The 16014-nt window shown below is 42.4% G+C and overlaps 1 long non-coding RNA gene across 1 annotated transcript in view; it reads left to right on the forward strand.

Moving 5' to 3' along the window:
* The window catches only part of LOC138845369 (uncharacterized), a 127846-nt gene extending 114129 nt beyond the window's left edge, over positions 1-13717 (forward strand). Inside the window, exon 6 of the long non-coding RNA XR_011382416.1 lies at positions 13652-13717. This is a non-coding gene — a long non-coding RNA (uncharacterized lncRNA). The remainder of the gene's footprint in view (positions 1-13651) is intronic.
* The last annotated feature ends 2297 nt before the right edge of the window (positions 13718-16014 follow it).

Below are 16014 nucleotides of genomic sequence, written 5' to 3' on the forward strand. Positions count from 1 at the left end.
CTCCTGAGACTAATGAGATCCATTTACCTTGTATTACAAAATTAAGCATCAGTAAGTCAAGAAAAATGATTTAAAACTTGGAAATAAGACAAAAAGATGGGGTGTGTCCTTTTAGTATCATATGAGGATATGGTTTAGCAGGCCTGACAAAGGAGTCTTATTCTTCAGGCAAGAGAATAAACTTTGTTAAAACCATTTATTATTATTGACTAAATTTTCTAAATTGAGGGAAGATTTTTGTTTTAATAGATTTTTAAATTTATTTCTTTGAGAGGCAGAGTTACAGACAAAAGAGAGGAGGAGACAGAGAGAAAGGTTTTCCAACCACTGGTTTACTTTCAAAATGGCCACAATGGCTGGAGCTGAGCCTATCCAAAACCAGGATCCAGGAACCTCTTTTGGGCCTCCCATGTAGGTGCAGGGGCCCAAGCACTTGGGCCATCTTCCACTGCTTTCCCAGGCCATAGCAGGATAGCAGGAAGTTGGATCAGAAGAGGAGCAGCTGGGACACAAACTGGCGCCCATATGGGATGCTGGCGTGCAGGCAGAAGCTTAGCCTATTAAGCCACAATGCTGGCCCCTAACTAAAATTTCTAAACTTAGTGAAGTTACATGAAGATTTTTCAAATGCTTTAATAGAAAAGATAATCCCCCAATTATTGCACTATATATAAATAGCTTATTGTGTATTTAACATAGTTTTTTTCTAGCATTGTTCCAAATGTTTGTGAAAACCTAGACTCTCAAAATATTCTTTGAATGAAACTTACTGTCTTGTTGATTTCCTTATTCGTTATTAAGTTGAATAACATCTTTGACACATGTTTTTTTTATCTGTATGAGAGTCATATTATTAGCTTGTTGAGAGTTTTTCTTTAACAAGAGTTGCTGATGATTCTACTAGAAACCCAGGGGAGGCTGGGGCTTGATCAGTGCAGGGCTTTATGTTCTGTGTAAGGGGACTAACGTCTGACAGGATAGTCATGAATCCGTTTGCTGGAGTTAGCCGAGCACTGCAGAGTGCCTGGGATGGTGGGCTCCTAACTTTAGGTCAATAACGTCAAGGCATTTATAACTTGCCTTTGTTGTCAGTGTAAATTTTGCCCAACATCTGGTGGTGTTGGGTCTCCTGCTTGTGGCTTCTCTGTTTTCTTGGTTCTTCATCATTTGCCTGCTCACACCCCAAATACCCAACCCGTGGGTCCTTTCACTCCCAGCTGCTCTTTATCTTCCTCTCTCAAGTGTGGGACTACGTGCAGGTGCCAGGAGCTGGGTTTTCAGGGCAGTCCTTGCTACCTGCTCAGAGCCTTGCTCCTGGGTGCTGTCTGTGTGGCACACACCTGCTCTGGTGGGAGAAGACACTCTGGGACAGAACTTTTCATGAGAGCCTCATGTGAGTTCTGAAGTAGACTTGGCTTCAGATTGAGTCTTTTCTAGGCTTTGAGGGTGAGTGAGCCTGTGTGCTCAATTATATCATGATTTTACTTGAAAAGCCACTTCCTGTCATCAGTTCCTCAAGCTGTTTGATCTCCTAATCACTCATCAGCAACTTGGGCCGTTCATCACCCTTCCATGTGTATCTTCTCACAGTTCTAACTAGAATATTCTAGAAGGTGGGTTCATTTTTGATACGTCTTCTTCCTCCACCTGTCTCAGAGCCTTACTTGACTCTCTTCATTCAGGTTGTTTGTCCTTAACCTTCTCCAGACTCCTTGCATTCAAAGGGCCCTTGACAGCCAGATCATCTCTTCCTGACTTAGGCTGGGGAAAGATGATGATTTGGAGGACTTCTTTCTTGTCTTTCCCTTCCTCTCCAATCCAGTAACGGCCTCTCTAAGGTACCATATCCCCAACTACTGGGATTCCCTGGTGAGTCCAGCCAAACAGCTGAGGGACTGGTCCCACATCTTGTCTTTGCTGAGCTCAGCTCAGCTCAGCTCAGCTTTTTCCTCCAGCCATTTGCCCATATTGGCATCACCCTAGGAGGATGACTTGCCTTTGACACCAAAGGCAAGTCAAAGGCATTGTCCTCAACTGTCTGCCTTTGGGTTAAATGTCTCATATAGGCTGCTCTGGCCTGACCTTATTAGGGGCTGAAGGAAGCTATGACCTTACCTGTATTCATTGGATCATCAGAACATTCACAGTTGGCTTCTCAGAGCGGGCAGAGCAGGTCTTAGGCTCACTGGCAGCAGTTTTCACACTTGCCATGAAGTGCGATCATTGTGAGCTCCGTAGATCCCCCACAATGCCTAGAGAGCTTGTTGAGAAATGTTGCCTGATGTGTTTCGTGAATAAATGAATGAATCAAATTAGTAGGATATATTTTGGCACTTGGGCTCTGATTGGTTCACATACAAGGGGACTTCAAAAAGTTTGTGAAAAATTGAAATTAAAAGGTAAGTTTAGGGTAGGCATTGTGCCATCGTGGGTTAATCAGATGCTTGGGACACCCACATCCCATAGCAGAGTGCCTGGGTTTGAGTCTTGCCTCTGCTTCGAATCTAGTTTCCTGATAATGCACACCCTGGGAGGCAGTAGATAATGGATCGAGTACTTGGGTCCCTAGCACCCATGTGGAGTACCCTGTTGGAGTTCCTGGATCCTGGCTTTGGCCTGGCCCAGTCCTGGTTATTATGAACATTTGGGGAGTGATCCAGGGGATGGAAGGTATCTCTCTCTCACTCAGTCTGCTTTCCAGATAAATGAAATAAAATAAAAAGAATAAGTTTATTTTGGTGTTAAATTAAAAATTATTTTCATCTTATTTGAAAGGTAAAGAGACAGACAGACATATCTTCTTTCTATTACTTTTGTCCCCAGATGCCAGTGACAGCCAGAGCTGGGCTAAGCTAAAGCCAGGAGCTCTGAACTCCATCTGGGTCTCCCGCAAGGGTGGCAGGGAGCCAAGTATTTGAGCCATAATCTACTGCCTCTTAGGGTGCTCAAGTAGGAAGCTGGATCGGAAGTAGAATAGCTGGACTTGAAACAGGCACTTAGATAGGGAATGGGAGCCTCCCAGGAGAGGGCTTCGTTGCTGAGCTACATGACTGCCACTGGTGCTACACATTTTTGAATTCATGCATGGTTTCATAATATTCATTTCATGAACTTTTTGAAGATTCTCCCCTCATATACATGGATTTCAAAACTTTTTGCACCAAAATAAACTTATCTTTTAATTCCATTTTCCGTGAAAATATTGAAGTGCCCTGTATTACTTTCTCCAGATCTAGTTTTGCAGTTGTCACTATTTAAAATATTATTAGGATATAATTTTAAGAAATTTTATATAAAATATGGATGTCAGCATAGGGAGACCCATTAAAACCAGGGGTACTCCTATCTTTAAAATTATGTAAAAATACAAATTTTATCTATATTGAGAAAATTCCAGCTAAAACATGGCAGATCAATTAGGCACACGTCAGTCCACTCCATTAGCATCCTGGCCAGTATTTGTATTGATGCCAATGGGAAACCGTCAACTGTGGAGATTTGCTGGTGCACTCCTGTGTAAAGATGAATTGCTGTTGTTAAATTTTTTGGTTACTTAATACAAAAAAGAGTAGGCTCTCCCTTGTATAGACAGACTGCACACCGAGAGCCAGGGCTCCCTTCCTGGACTTAGACCAAAGAAAGATCATTTCAGTTTTTAGGACTTTCTTCGCCTCTTGATTCTATTCTCAAGCTGTTGTTGATGGAACCTAGGCCTTCCCAAATGGGATCACTTGAAACAGAGATGAATTCATTCTCAAATGAAATGTATGAGGAGAGAGAACAGTTCTGGGATGTATTTTGGTGGTTAACCACGAAGCCAGGAGAAAAGGGCGGCAGTTGGCTGGGACTCATCCCTATCTAGTCTGCATGCATTTAGAATCCTTTATACGTATGTCACTCTCCTGCTCTATTGGGTGAAAAAAATCAAGTAAGCATTGTGAAGCATGATTTTTTCTTTTGGAAAAGGAGTTTATCTTAAAATAAGATTATGCATTCTGTGCGTGCAAGAGAATTTTGAAAATTTTAGAAGTGAAATTAGATAGCCTGAAATTGATCATGAACTGAGTGATGTGTGCCAAAAAAATATAACAGGGAGATAGGAATTGTGTGGATATATGGTGTGGGCAATTGATACATAAGAAGAGAATAAATTTGGAGTATTGAATGAATGCTATATATATCAGGGGTTTATGAGACTGTACCTTTCAACTTGGATGCCTATGTATTTGGTAAAAAGGAGAAAAATGATGTCATCAAAAGAAAACAAAGAACACAATGTGACTTGTAGTGTCTTTAAGAGACATCAGAGATTACTCCATCCAATCTCTTTATTTCACACAGAGGAGATCAGTGCTCAGCGAGGTCACGTGACTTGCCCAAGGTCACCCAGAGACTTAATGGCACCTCCTGGGATGGGATTTCACTTCCTCGTCAATAAACCGGTGCTCCTGTGGTGTTATGACTCCCATGGTCCCGGTTCACCTAATGTGGACCAAGTTAAATGTTTGAGAGAATCCAAAATGTTCCAACCGAAGAGACAGAACTACGGAACAATTCACATTCCCGTGACCTTGCTTTGCGACTGCGGAGCTTGCAGCTTGAGATATTTAAAACATGCAGGCTCTTATGGGTAGTTTAATGACAGATTTATAGTTTTAAATTTCTGTGTCGTTCCTTTGGAAAGGATTGAAACCTCTTATGGACTTAGCAGGTATCCCCCATAGGCCCTCACTGTAAAATTGGAGGAGTTAAAAAAGAGCAAGATGGCATCTGAATAAGAAGCTTTGGTGACTACTTCCCGCAGAGACACCAGTGTGAACAGCCACACTGGGTCACCTTCGCGAGAGCTGTGGAAGCCAGGCCAGAGAGTGCAATACCTCATCTTGTTATAGTGGTAGGAAAAGCAGCACTGAAGAAAGTGCCTATGCCACCCTCCCCCAGCCGCCAAGAGTATGGCACAGAGACACCTCCTGCTTGGGGGATGGAGAGTGAACTGAATCCCAGTGCCAGGCCCACTGCAGGAAACTTCAGTCTGGCTGAGCCCATGGCCACTTCCGCCAGGCCCATACCTATGGGTAGAAAATAAAACTCCAGCCCCACAGAGCGTTTGGGAGAGAGAGCTTAGAACACTACATCAGAACTCAGAGCCGGGCCTACTGGTACCTAGGAAAGGTCAAAGGCCTCTGGCCCATGGCCAGTGCTCACAGAATGAGCCTCTAGACTTGTCTGGCATCTGGCAGAAACCTGTGTTCCCGTGGGTCAGGCTTGCTTTGGTGTGTGTCATTGTCAGCCTCTGGTGGTCTTAGAATGCCTTTATCACCCTTCTCCAAGTTTGAGCTGAGAGCAAGGGACCAAGTGATTGCTTCTTGGGAATCTCCAATGGGCAGAGAAAGCCCAAAGCTGGGCAGATCCTGCTGGTTTACATCCCTAGACTGGTGCCTGTGGATGGAGTTTCGGGGCTTGCCCCAGCATCTGGTGGAAATCTGCAGCCTGGTGAGAGAGACTTGTTTTGGCATGTACTGCTACCAGTCTCCCATGGGCCTGCTTGTGCACCCCCAAGATTGCATGGAGCTGTTGACTGGGAGACCCAGCGGTGATCTGAGTAGCTGAGGGGCTCCCTCTTTCACCCTTCCTACCACCTGAGGCAGACAGCAAAGATCACAGGACAGTTTAGAAACTCAGTGCCTGGCTGATGAAACCCAGCATTGAACAAGTTCTAACTGTCCCTGTCCCAAGGTCAGTGGCTGCAGACAGAGCCTCTGGACCTGCTTCTGCACCCAGTGGAATTCGTAGTCCTGTAGAGCAGCCTTTTTTTTTTATAGCTCTTAAAAACATTATATATATGTATATATATTTTACAAAGAAACCTTTTATTTAATGAGTACAGATTTCATAAGTACAACTTTAGGAATATTGTGATTCTTTCCCCAATATCCACCCTCCCACCCCCACTCCCATCCCGCCTCCTCCTCTCTCTCCCATTTCATTCTCCATTAAGATTCACTTTTAATTAACTTTATACACAGAAGACCAACTCTATACTAAGTAAAGATTTCAACAACTTGCACCCCCCCACACAAAGTATACAGTACTGTTTGAGAACAAGTTTTACAGTTAATTCTCATAGCACAACTCATTAAGGACAGAGGTCCTGCATGGGAAGTAAGCGCACTGTGACTCCTGTTGTTGATTTAACAATTGACACTCTTATTTATGACATCAGTGATCACCTGAGGCTCTTGACTTGAGCTGCCATGGCTATGGAAGCCTTCTGAGTCCACAGACTCCGTCAGTATTTAGACAAGGCCACAAGCAAAGTGGAAATTCTCTCCTCCCTTCAGAGAAAAGTACCTCCTTCTTTGATGGCCCCTTCTTTCCTCTGGGGTCTCACTCACAGAGATCCTTCATGTAGGACATGTCCTGTCCCCCCCCCCCCCCCCCCCCGCCCAGTGTCTTGGCTTTCCATGCCTGAAATGTAGAGCAGTCTTTTTTTTTTTTTTTTTTTTTTTTTTGACAGGCAGAGTGGACAGTGAGAGAGAGAGACATAGAGAAAGGTCTTCCTTTGCCGTTGGTTCACCCTCCAATGGCCGCTGTGGCCGGCGCGCTGCGGCCTGCGCACCGCGCTGATCCGATGGCAGGAGCCAGGAGCCAGGTGCTTTTCCTGGTCTCCCATGGGGTGCAGGGCCCAAGCACCTGGGCCATCCTCCACTGCACTCCCTGGCCACAGCAGAGAGCTGGCCTGGAAGAGGGGCAACCGGGACAGAATCTGGCGCCCCAACCGGGACTAGAACCCGGTGTGCCTGCGCCGCTAGGCGGAGGATTAGCCTAGTGAGCCACGGCGCTGGCCCGAAATGTAGAGCAGTCTTATACATCAGCCACCATCACCAGTGACTGACAGGTGCAGCACTGAACAGTGAGCCCAACTCAGCAGCAGACAGACCATAGCCCACCTGTGCAGCACGACAGACAGACTGCTTAGAATGTCTTGAAGGACAGCACACTACAAAAACTAATCCTTCAATGCTCAGATGACATCATATTCTCCAGTAAGCATCAGAAACTTCCAGGGAAACATGACCTCAGCTCAAGAGGAAAAAAAGGTGGCAGATAAAAACCATCCAGAAACTGAAATTTCAAAGTATCTGTTTTAAGGAAACTCAGTGAAATTCAAGAGAACATAGAAAAACAATTCAATATTCTACCAGATTTGAGAGAGATGGAGTAACTAAGCAGAATCAAGCAGAAATTCTTCAACTGAAAACTACACTTAGTGAAGCTAAAAACAGACCAGATCAAACAGAAGAAAGAAATCAATGAGTTCAAAGACACGCTATCTGAAAATAAGTATGCTGCTGGAGAAAAAAAGGAAAAAACCATTGAGAGGAATGAAGAGAGCTGACGGGAAATAGGGGATAGTGAGCAAAGAGCAAATGCTGAGTTCCTGGGATTGAGAGGGAACTGAGAATGCCACCGGGGTAGAAAACACATTCAAAGAGAAAGTGACTGAAAGCTTCCCAAACATAGAGAAAGACACAACTACGCAGGTTCAGCAAAGTCAAAGGTCACCAGCCAGAGTCAACTCAACCAAGCCTACCTCGAGGTACATTCAAATCAAGCTCTTCAAGGTTAAAGATAGAAGAGGATTCTCAAAGCTGCAAGAAAAAAGAAGCAAATAACACAGAAAGGGCTCCCACATCACTGACTGCAGCTCCTCCATAGATATCTCGCAGGCCAGGAGGGAGTGGGATGAGACTTTTATACAACGGAAGGACAAACACTGCTAGCAAGGCTATCCTGCAGATATGAGGGAGCAATATAGGCATTCCCAGAGAAACAGAAGCTGAGAGGATTTATTACCACCTGACATGTGCTGCAAGAAATGTGAACGGGAGTTCTTTAAATTGAAATAAAGAGATGCTAACAAGTAAGAAGAAAATGTTGGAAGGTAGAGAACTCTCTGGTAAGAATAACTATACCAACAAATTTGGAGTACTTTAATATTGTAAACGTAGTATGTGACTCATTTATTTCTTAACCATAAAGACCAAAAAATTGTCATTAGCACACCCAAGGTTAAGAGAAGGCGATATGGAAGAGGTCAGATGTAATGTCAAAAATTCAAAATGTGGGGAGGAATGGAGCACAAATGTACAGTGCCTTAGCAGGATTCCCTTTTTTTTTTTTTAACAAAAAGATTTATTTATTTATTTAAAACAGTAATGGAGACAGATATATCTTCTATTTGCTGGTGCACTCCCCAGAAGGCTGTAATACTTGGGGCTGAGCTGAGCTGAAACTAGGAGTCAGTAGTTTCATTGGGGTCTCCCATGTGGGTGGCAGGGGCCCAAACACTTGGGACATCTTTTGCTGCTTTTTCCAGGCTGTTAGCAGGGAGCTGGATCAAAAATGGAACAGCCAGGGCATGAATTAGCATATAGGATGCCGGCATTACAGGTGGTGGCTTTACTTGCTATGCCACAACAGCTGCCCCAGGATTCCTTATCTCCTTGTTTTTGTCTCTTTTCATATTTTTATAATCAATATTAAGTTGTTATTTTTCCAAGATAGTTTTTGTTAGAGCCAAAAGGAGGTCTTTTTTTTTTTTTAAGTTTCAAGGTAATTGCAAAGCAACACCTATACAAAGATTTACTAAAAATTGTAAGGAAGGAATCAGAGTATATCACTAGAAAAAAATCACTTGCCCACACATTAATATTTTAATTTAGGAACAAAGAAGGGAACCATAATAAAAATGTAAAATAAATTTCAAAATGGCAGTAGTAAGACCTTACCTATCAATAATTACCTTAAATGTCAGGGGACTAAATTCTACAATCAAAAGACATGGAGTGACTAAATGGATTAAAAAACAGGACCCAACTAGATGCTGCTCACAACAAAGTCACTTCACCTCTAAGGACACACATAGAATGAAAGTGAGAGGGTGGCAAAAGATCCTCAATGCAAATGAAGCAAAAAAAAAAAAAAAAAAAAAAGCAAGAGTAGCAATATTTTTATCAGGTAAAAAGGATTTAAAATCAAAAGTAGTAAAAAAGAGGCCAGAAAGTTCATTACATAATGGTAATGGATCCAGCTAGAAGAATCCAGCAAGTAGAAATAACATTTGTAAAAATATATGCACACAATATTGGAGCACCAAAATATGTAAAGCACATATTAATAAACCTAAAGGGAGAGATAGACAGATAGACTCCAATACAATAATAGTAAGTACTTGAACTTTCAGAAACAGATAGACAGAAAACAAAAAAAGAAACAGCAGAGTTAAATTGCACCCTATATCAATTGGACCTGACAGACATATGCAGAACTTTTCACCCAACAAATATAGGATATACCTTCTTATAGCAATCCTTAAATTATTTAGAAAAATAGAAGAGGAAGGAATTTTTCTAAAATTCTAGGAGACCTGTATTATCTTTATATCAAAGCCAAACAAAGATACACCACCACCAACAAAAGAAAACTACTTGCTAATATCCTTGATGAAAATAGATGCAAAAATTCTCAACAAAATACTAGCAACTTGAATTCAACAGCACATTAAAAAGATCATTCACTATGATCAAGTGGAATTCATCCGAGGGATGCAAGAATGGTCCAACAAATGTAAACCAGTAAATGCAATACACCACACAACAGAATGAAGGACACATCATATGATCATCTCAATAGATGCAGAAAAGACATTAGCTAAAATTCAACATCCTTTTATGATGAAAACTTTGACCAAATCAGGTCTAGAGGGAACATGTGCCAATATGATAAAGACCATATATAACAAGTCAACAGCTAACATCACATTGAATGGGGGAAAGGTAACGACTTTCTCTCTGATCTGTAATAAGACAAGGATGCCCTCTTTCACCACTTTTGTTGGACATACTAATGGAGGTCCTAGCTAGAGCAATTAGGTAAGAGAAAGAAAGGTTGTTCAAATTGGAAAGGAGGAAGTCAATCTGTCACCGTTTTCAAACAACATGATCTTACATATAGAAAACCCCAAAGACTCCACCAAAAAGCTGTTGGAACTAATAAACAAAGTCAGAAAAGTTGTAGGATACAAACTCAATGTACAAAATCAGTTGGGGTGTTATGCACAAATAATGGATCCTCTGAAAAAGAAACCAAGAAGGTAATCACATTTCCAATAGCTACAAAAAACAAAAACAAATATACCTGGAAATAAATTTAACCAATGGGGTGAAAGATCTCTAGGATGAAAACTATAAATAGCTGATGAAGGAAATTGTAAAGGACACAAAGAAATGGAAAGACATCCATGTTCATGGATGGGAAGAATCAATATTGTTAAAATGTGTATCCTACCCAAAGTGGTTTACAGATTCAATGCCATCCCTAGCAAAATTCCAATGACATTTTTCACAGAACTATTAAAAAAAAAACTACTAAAATTCATATAGAATCTCAAAAGGCCCTGTATAACCAAAGTGATATTGAGCAGAAAGAACAAAGCAGGAGGTATTACACTACTTGACCCTTTTTTTTTTTTTTGACAGAGTTAGACAGTGAGAGAGAGAGACAAAGAGAAAGGTCTTCCTTCCATTGGTTCACCCCCTCAAATGGCTGCCACAGCTGGAGCTATGCCGATCCGAAGCCAGAAGCCAGGTGCCTCTTCCAGGTCTCCCATGCGGGTGCAGGGGCCCAAGCACTTGGGCCATTCTCCACTGCCTTCCCGGGCCCCAGCAGAGAGCTGGACTGGAAGAGGAGCAACTGATACTAGAACTGGTGCCCATATGGGATGCCGGTGCTGCAGGCAGAGGATTAATCAAGTGAGCCATGGCGCCGGCTGCACTACTTGACCTTAAAATATATTATGGGGCCGGTGCCATGGCACAGTAGGTTAATCCTCTGCCTGCAGCACCGGCAACCTATGGGGGTGCTGGTTCTAGTCCCGGCTGCTCCTCTTCCAATCCAGCTCTCTGCTGTGGCCTGGGAAGGCAGTGGAGGATGGCCCAAGTCCTTGGGCCCCTGCACCCGCATGGGAGACTGGGAAGAAGCACCTGGCTCCTGGCTTCGGATCGGCGCAGCTCCAACTGTTGTGGCCATTGGGGAGTTAACCAACAGATGGAAGGCCTTTCTCTCTGTTTCTCCCTCTCACTGTCTGTAACTCTACCTCTCAAATAAATAAATAAAATCTTAAAAAAAGAAAGAAATCCCTTTTATAATAAAATAAAGTATATTACAAAGCTACTGTAATTAAAAACAGCATGGTATTGGCATAAAATCAGATCCATAGACCAATGGAACAGAACAGAGACGCTGGAAGTAAACCAATATATCTATGTCCAAGTTATCTTTGACAAAACATTCTGAGAACTTCCAATGGAACAAGGATAGTCTTTTTAATAAATGATGCTGGGAAAATTAGATATGCACATGCAGAGAAATGAAACTAGATCCCTATCTCTACTTACAAGAATCTGCACAACATAGATTAAAGACCTAAACGTGAGAACTGAACCTTTGAGACTATTAGAAGAAAACATAGGAAGCACATTAGAATGGGCGATAGTACAAACTGCTGTTTCTCAAAGGCATAAAAATGGTGAACAGGTACATGAAAAGGTGCTCAGCCACACCAGTCGTCAGGAAAATGCAAATTGAAAGTGCAATGAGAGATCATCTCACTCCAGTGAGACTGGTTGTTACCAAAAGATGAAAGATGACCAGTTTGCGGAGTAAAGGAACATTTACACACTGTTGGTGGGAATGTAACTCACTACAGCTGTTGTGGAAAACAGTGTGGAGGTCCTCAAATGACTGCACAGAGAACCTTCATAGGAGTTAGCAATGCCACTTCTGGGTGTGTATCCAAGGAAATGTAATCCTTCTGTCAAAGAGACATCAGCACTCTCCTGTTTATTAGAGCACTATGCACAGTAGGCAAGAGATGGAACCGAGCTGAGTGCCCATCCGCTGATGACTGGATAAAGCAAATGTGGTACACATACACAATGGAGTATTACTCAGCTGAAAAAGGATGATGCCTTGTCATTTTCAACAACGTGGGGGGCTGGCACTGTGGCGCAGTGAGTTAAAGCCCTGGCCTGAAGCGCCGGCATCCCGTATGGGTGCCGGTTCAAGTCTCAGATGCTCCACTTCCCATTCAGCTCTCTGCTATGGCCTGGGAAAGCAGTGGAAGATGGTCCAAGTCCTTAGGCCTTGCACCCACATGGGAGACTCAGAGGAAGCACCTGGCTCCTGGCTTCGGATAGGCGCAGCTCCGGCCGTTGCAGCCAACTGAGGAGTGAACCAGAGGATGGAAGACCTCTCTCTCTCTCTCTCTCTACCTCTCACTGAAACTGTCTTTCAAATAAATAAAATAAATCTTAAAAGAAAAAAAAATGGGTGGAACTGGAGATCTTTATGTAAAATGAAATAAGCCGTGCACCAGAAAGACAAATATCATATGATTTCAGTCACATGTGGAGTCTAAATAAAAAATAATAATTGGGGTTACCAGAGGCTGGGAAGGGAAGTGGGGCAGGAGGGGGTGGGAAAGGATATAACTACATAGGAATAAGAAGATCTGAGGTCCTATGCATAGCACAGTGAAGATAAATAGTGTTCATTTACTGTATATTTCTCTAAAAAAAAGCCGGAAGATATGATTTTTGGATGTTTTCACCATATGGGAATGTCAAATGCTTGAAAGCATAAATATATTTACTCTGGACATCATACCTCATACACATATAATGACACATCACAGGGTAATCAATAAATAGCTACAATTTTCATATCTGTTAAATTTTTAAAATGAAGTAAAAAAAAATTGGGACATTGTGTTCTTCAGGGTGACCCACGTGAAATGAGGAGAGTTTGACTTCACTACTCTGTTGTTTCAGGAGCTGAGGTTTGACTTTGTGCTATTACCATGGCACATGTCCATGAATGTATCTAATCGGTAACATCCTGGTACTTCATTCGCCCTGAAAGGTGTTTTCTAAAGTTTTTTCTTTCTCTTAAAAAAGATGTGTATAGCCGGCGCTGCGGCTCACTAGGCTAATCCTCCGCCTTGCGGCGCCAGCACAGCAGGTTCTAGTCCCGGTCTGGGTGCTGGATTCTGTCCCGGTTGCCCCTCTTCCAGGCCAGCTCTCTGCTGTGGCTTAGGAAGGCAGTGCAGGATGGCCCAAGTGCTTGGGCCCTGCACCCAATGGGAGACCAGGAGAAGCACCTGGCTCCTGCCATCAGATCAGCGCGTTGCGCCGGCCGCGGCGGCCATTGGAGGGTGAACCAACAGCAAAAGGAAGACCTTTCTCTCTGTCTCTCTCTCTCTCACTGTCCACTCTGCCTGTCAAAAAAAAAAAAAAAAAAAAAAAAAAGTGTATAGTGGGAGACCCAGAAGAAGCTCCTGGCTCCTGGCTTCGGATCAGCACAGCTCTGGCCCTTGCGGCCAATTGGGGAGTGAACCATCAGATGGAAGACCTCTCTCTCTCTCTCTCTCCTTCTCTATGCCTCTCCTCTCTCTCTGTGTAACTCTGACTTTCAAATAAATAAATACATCTTAAAAAAAAAGATGTGCATGCAACCTGCAGATTTGCCAATTGCTGCTGTTCATTTGTTTCCTAAATGTTTTTTTTTTTTTTTTACTCTTTTGGCTAAGTGGATGGATTCTTTTCTCTCCATTTCCCTGGCCCGTTTGCAACTTTGCTGCTGATTTTGAATGGGCAAGAACCTAGTTAGATTTTATTGTGGTAAAATATACATAATTAAAAAATCATTTTATCCATTTTAAGTGTATAGTTCATTAACATTAATGTATTCACAATGTTATGCAAGTGTAATTAATCATTTCCAGAAGCTTTTTATTATCTCAAGCAGAGTATCTGTACTCTTTAGATAACTTCCCATTCCCTCACCCCCTAGTCACTGGTTAACTCTATGATGTTTGGGGCCTGGGCTAGAAGCTTAGTCTAAAACCATGGTCTCATGTAAATTTTCTTTAACAATACCTGGAAATGCAATTGCTGGTTCATATTCCATTTTGACTTATTGAGGATTACCACGTTCTCTCCTACCACTGTGTCGTATCACGTTTCCAGCAATGTACAAAAGTCCCAGTTTCTCTGCATGCCTATCTACACCTGCTATTTTCTGTTGTTTAGATAGTGACCAGCCACATGAGTGCCTGTAAAGTGGTATCTCATGGCACTTTTGATTGGCATTTCCCTAATGACTAATGATGTGGAGCATCTTTTCATATGCTTAGTGGTCCTTGTGTATTTCCTTTTGAGGAATATCTATTCAAGTTCTTGGCTAATTTTGTATTAGATTTTTTTTTTGGTTGTTGAGTTGTGGTTTGTTATGCATATGTACCTTATCAGATACAGGATTTGCAATTTTTTCCCATTTTGTGTGTTATTTCTTCACTTTTTTTTGATACACAAAAGCTTTCAATTTTATTGAAGTTCAAGTTTTTTTTTTTTCTTTTCTTTTTTGTTTCTTGTTCAAGGCTTAGGGCACTCTGCCCATTCTAAGGAGACTGCTTCAAACAGCTGGACACACCATACTCAGATCGGTCACCCAGTTACACAACTATCAGGGGTCACGTAATGTCCCTTACTGACAGTGGCCCATCAGGAAATAGCCAAGTGTGGATCTGACCGTGAGGCTCTGCTGGGAGGCAACTGCAGTGTGGTGAGTAATTCCCAAATTCAGGGACCGGATTCTGGCTTCGGAATCCTGGCTCTGCTCTTCATTGTCTGTGCCACTGTAGGCAAAGTACTCCATTCTCTGCCTCAGTTTTCTCATAGGCATTATGGCGAGGAGGATGTTAAAGCCTTGCAGGAGTTAATACACCAAGTGCCTGAAATAGTGCTCAGCATATCCTAAGCACTCAACAAATGTTCTTCAGAGGATTAAATGGATTCAAATATGCAAAGCACTTAGAACAGTACCTGCTGTAGCCAGTGTTATTCCCAGCACATGACATTCAAATGCAAAGCTCTAAAAACGTTTTAAAGAAACTGAGTGCAGACCAAACAACATATTTCCATGGGCCAAAATTCAGTTCTAAGACTGCTGGTTTGCAATGTCTGAACCGAAATGGGAGAACTTTGTCAAGTCTCCCAGTCCAAACTTGCTTCTGCTTGTGCTTTCTCTGGCTTTACTGGGACCCTGGACTCTGATCCCTGCCACTCTCCCTGACCCCTCAGCCCCTTCCCCGCATGTCCATCTGGACACTCGAAAATCAAGATTCTAGAAATCTACTCAACTATTTATATCTGCTAGTTTCACAAAAGTTTTCATTTCTTTTTTTTTTCAGCCCAAAATATTTTTATTTATTTTTTTAACTTTTATTTAATGAATATAAATTTCCAAAGTACAGCTTACGGATTACAATGGCTTCCCCCCCTCCCCATAACGTCCCTCCCACCCGCAACCCTCCCCTTTCCCTCTCCCTCCCCCCTTCCATTCACATCAAGATTCATTTTCAATTCTCTTTATATACAGAAGATCAGTTTAGCATACATTAAGTAAAGATTTCAACAGTTTGCACCCACATAGAAACACAAAGTGAAAAATACTATTTCAGTACTAGTTATAGCATTAAATCACAATGTACAGCACATTAAGGACAGAGATCCTACATGAGGAGTAAGTGCACAGTGACTCCTGTTGTTGACTTAACAAATTGACACTCTTGTTTATGGCATCAGTAATCAACCTAGGCTCTTGTCATGAGTTGCCAAGGCTGTGGAAGCCTTTTGAGTTCACCGACTCTGATCATATTTAGACAAGGTCATGGTCAAAGTGGAAGTTCTCTCCTCCCTTCAGAGAAAGGTACCTCCTTCTTTGAAGACCTGTTCTTTCCACTGGGATCTCACTCGCGGAGATCTTTCATTTAGGTATTTTTTTTTTTTTTTTTTTTTGCCAGAGTGTTTTGGCTTTCCATGCCTGTAATACTCTCATGGGCTTTTCAGCCAGATCTGCGTGCCTTAAGGGCTAATTCTGAGGTCAGAGTGC

This window comes from Oryctolagus cuniculus, chromosome 15 (assembly GCF_964237555.1).
Source record: "Oryctolagus cuniculus chromosome 15, mOryCun1.1, whole genome shotgun sequence".
NCBI classification, from domain to species: Eukaryota; Metazoa; Chordata; class Mammalia; order Lagomorpha; family Leporidae; genus Oryctolagus; species Oryctolagus cuniculus.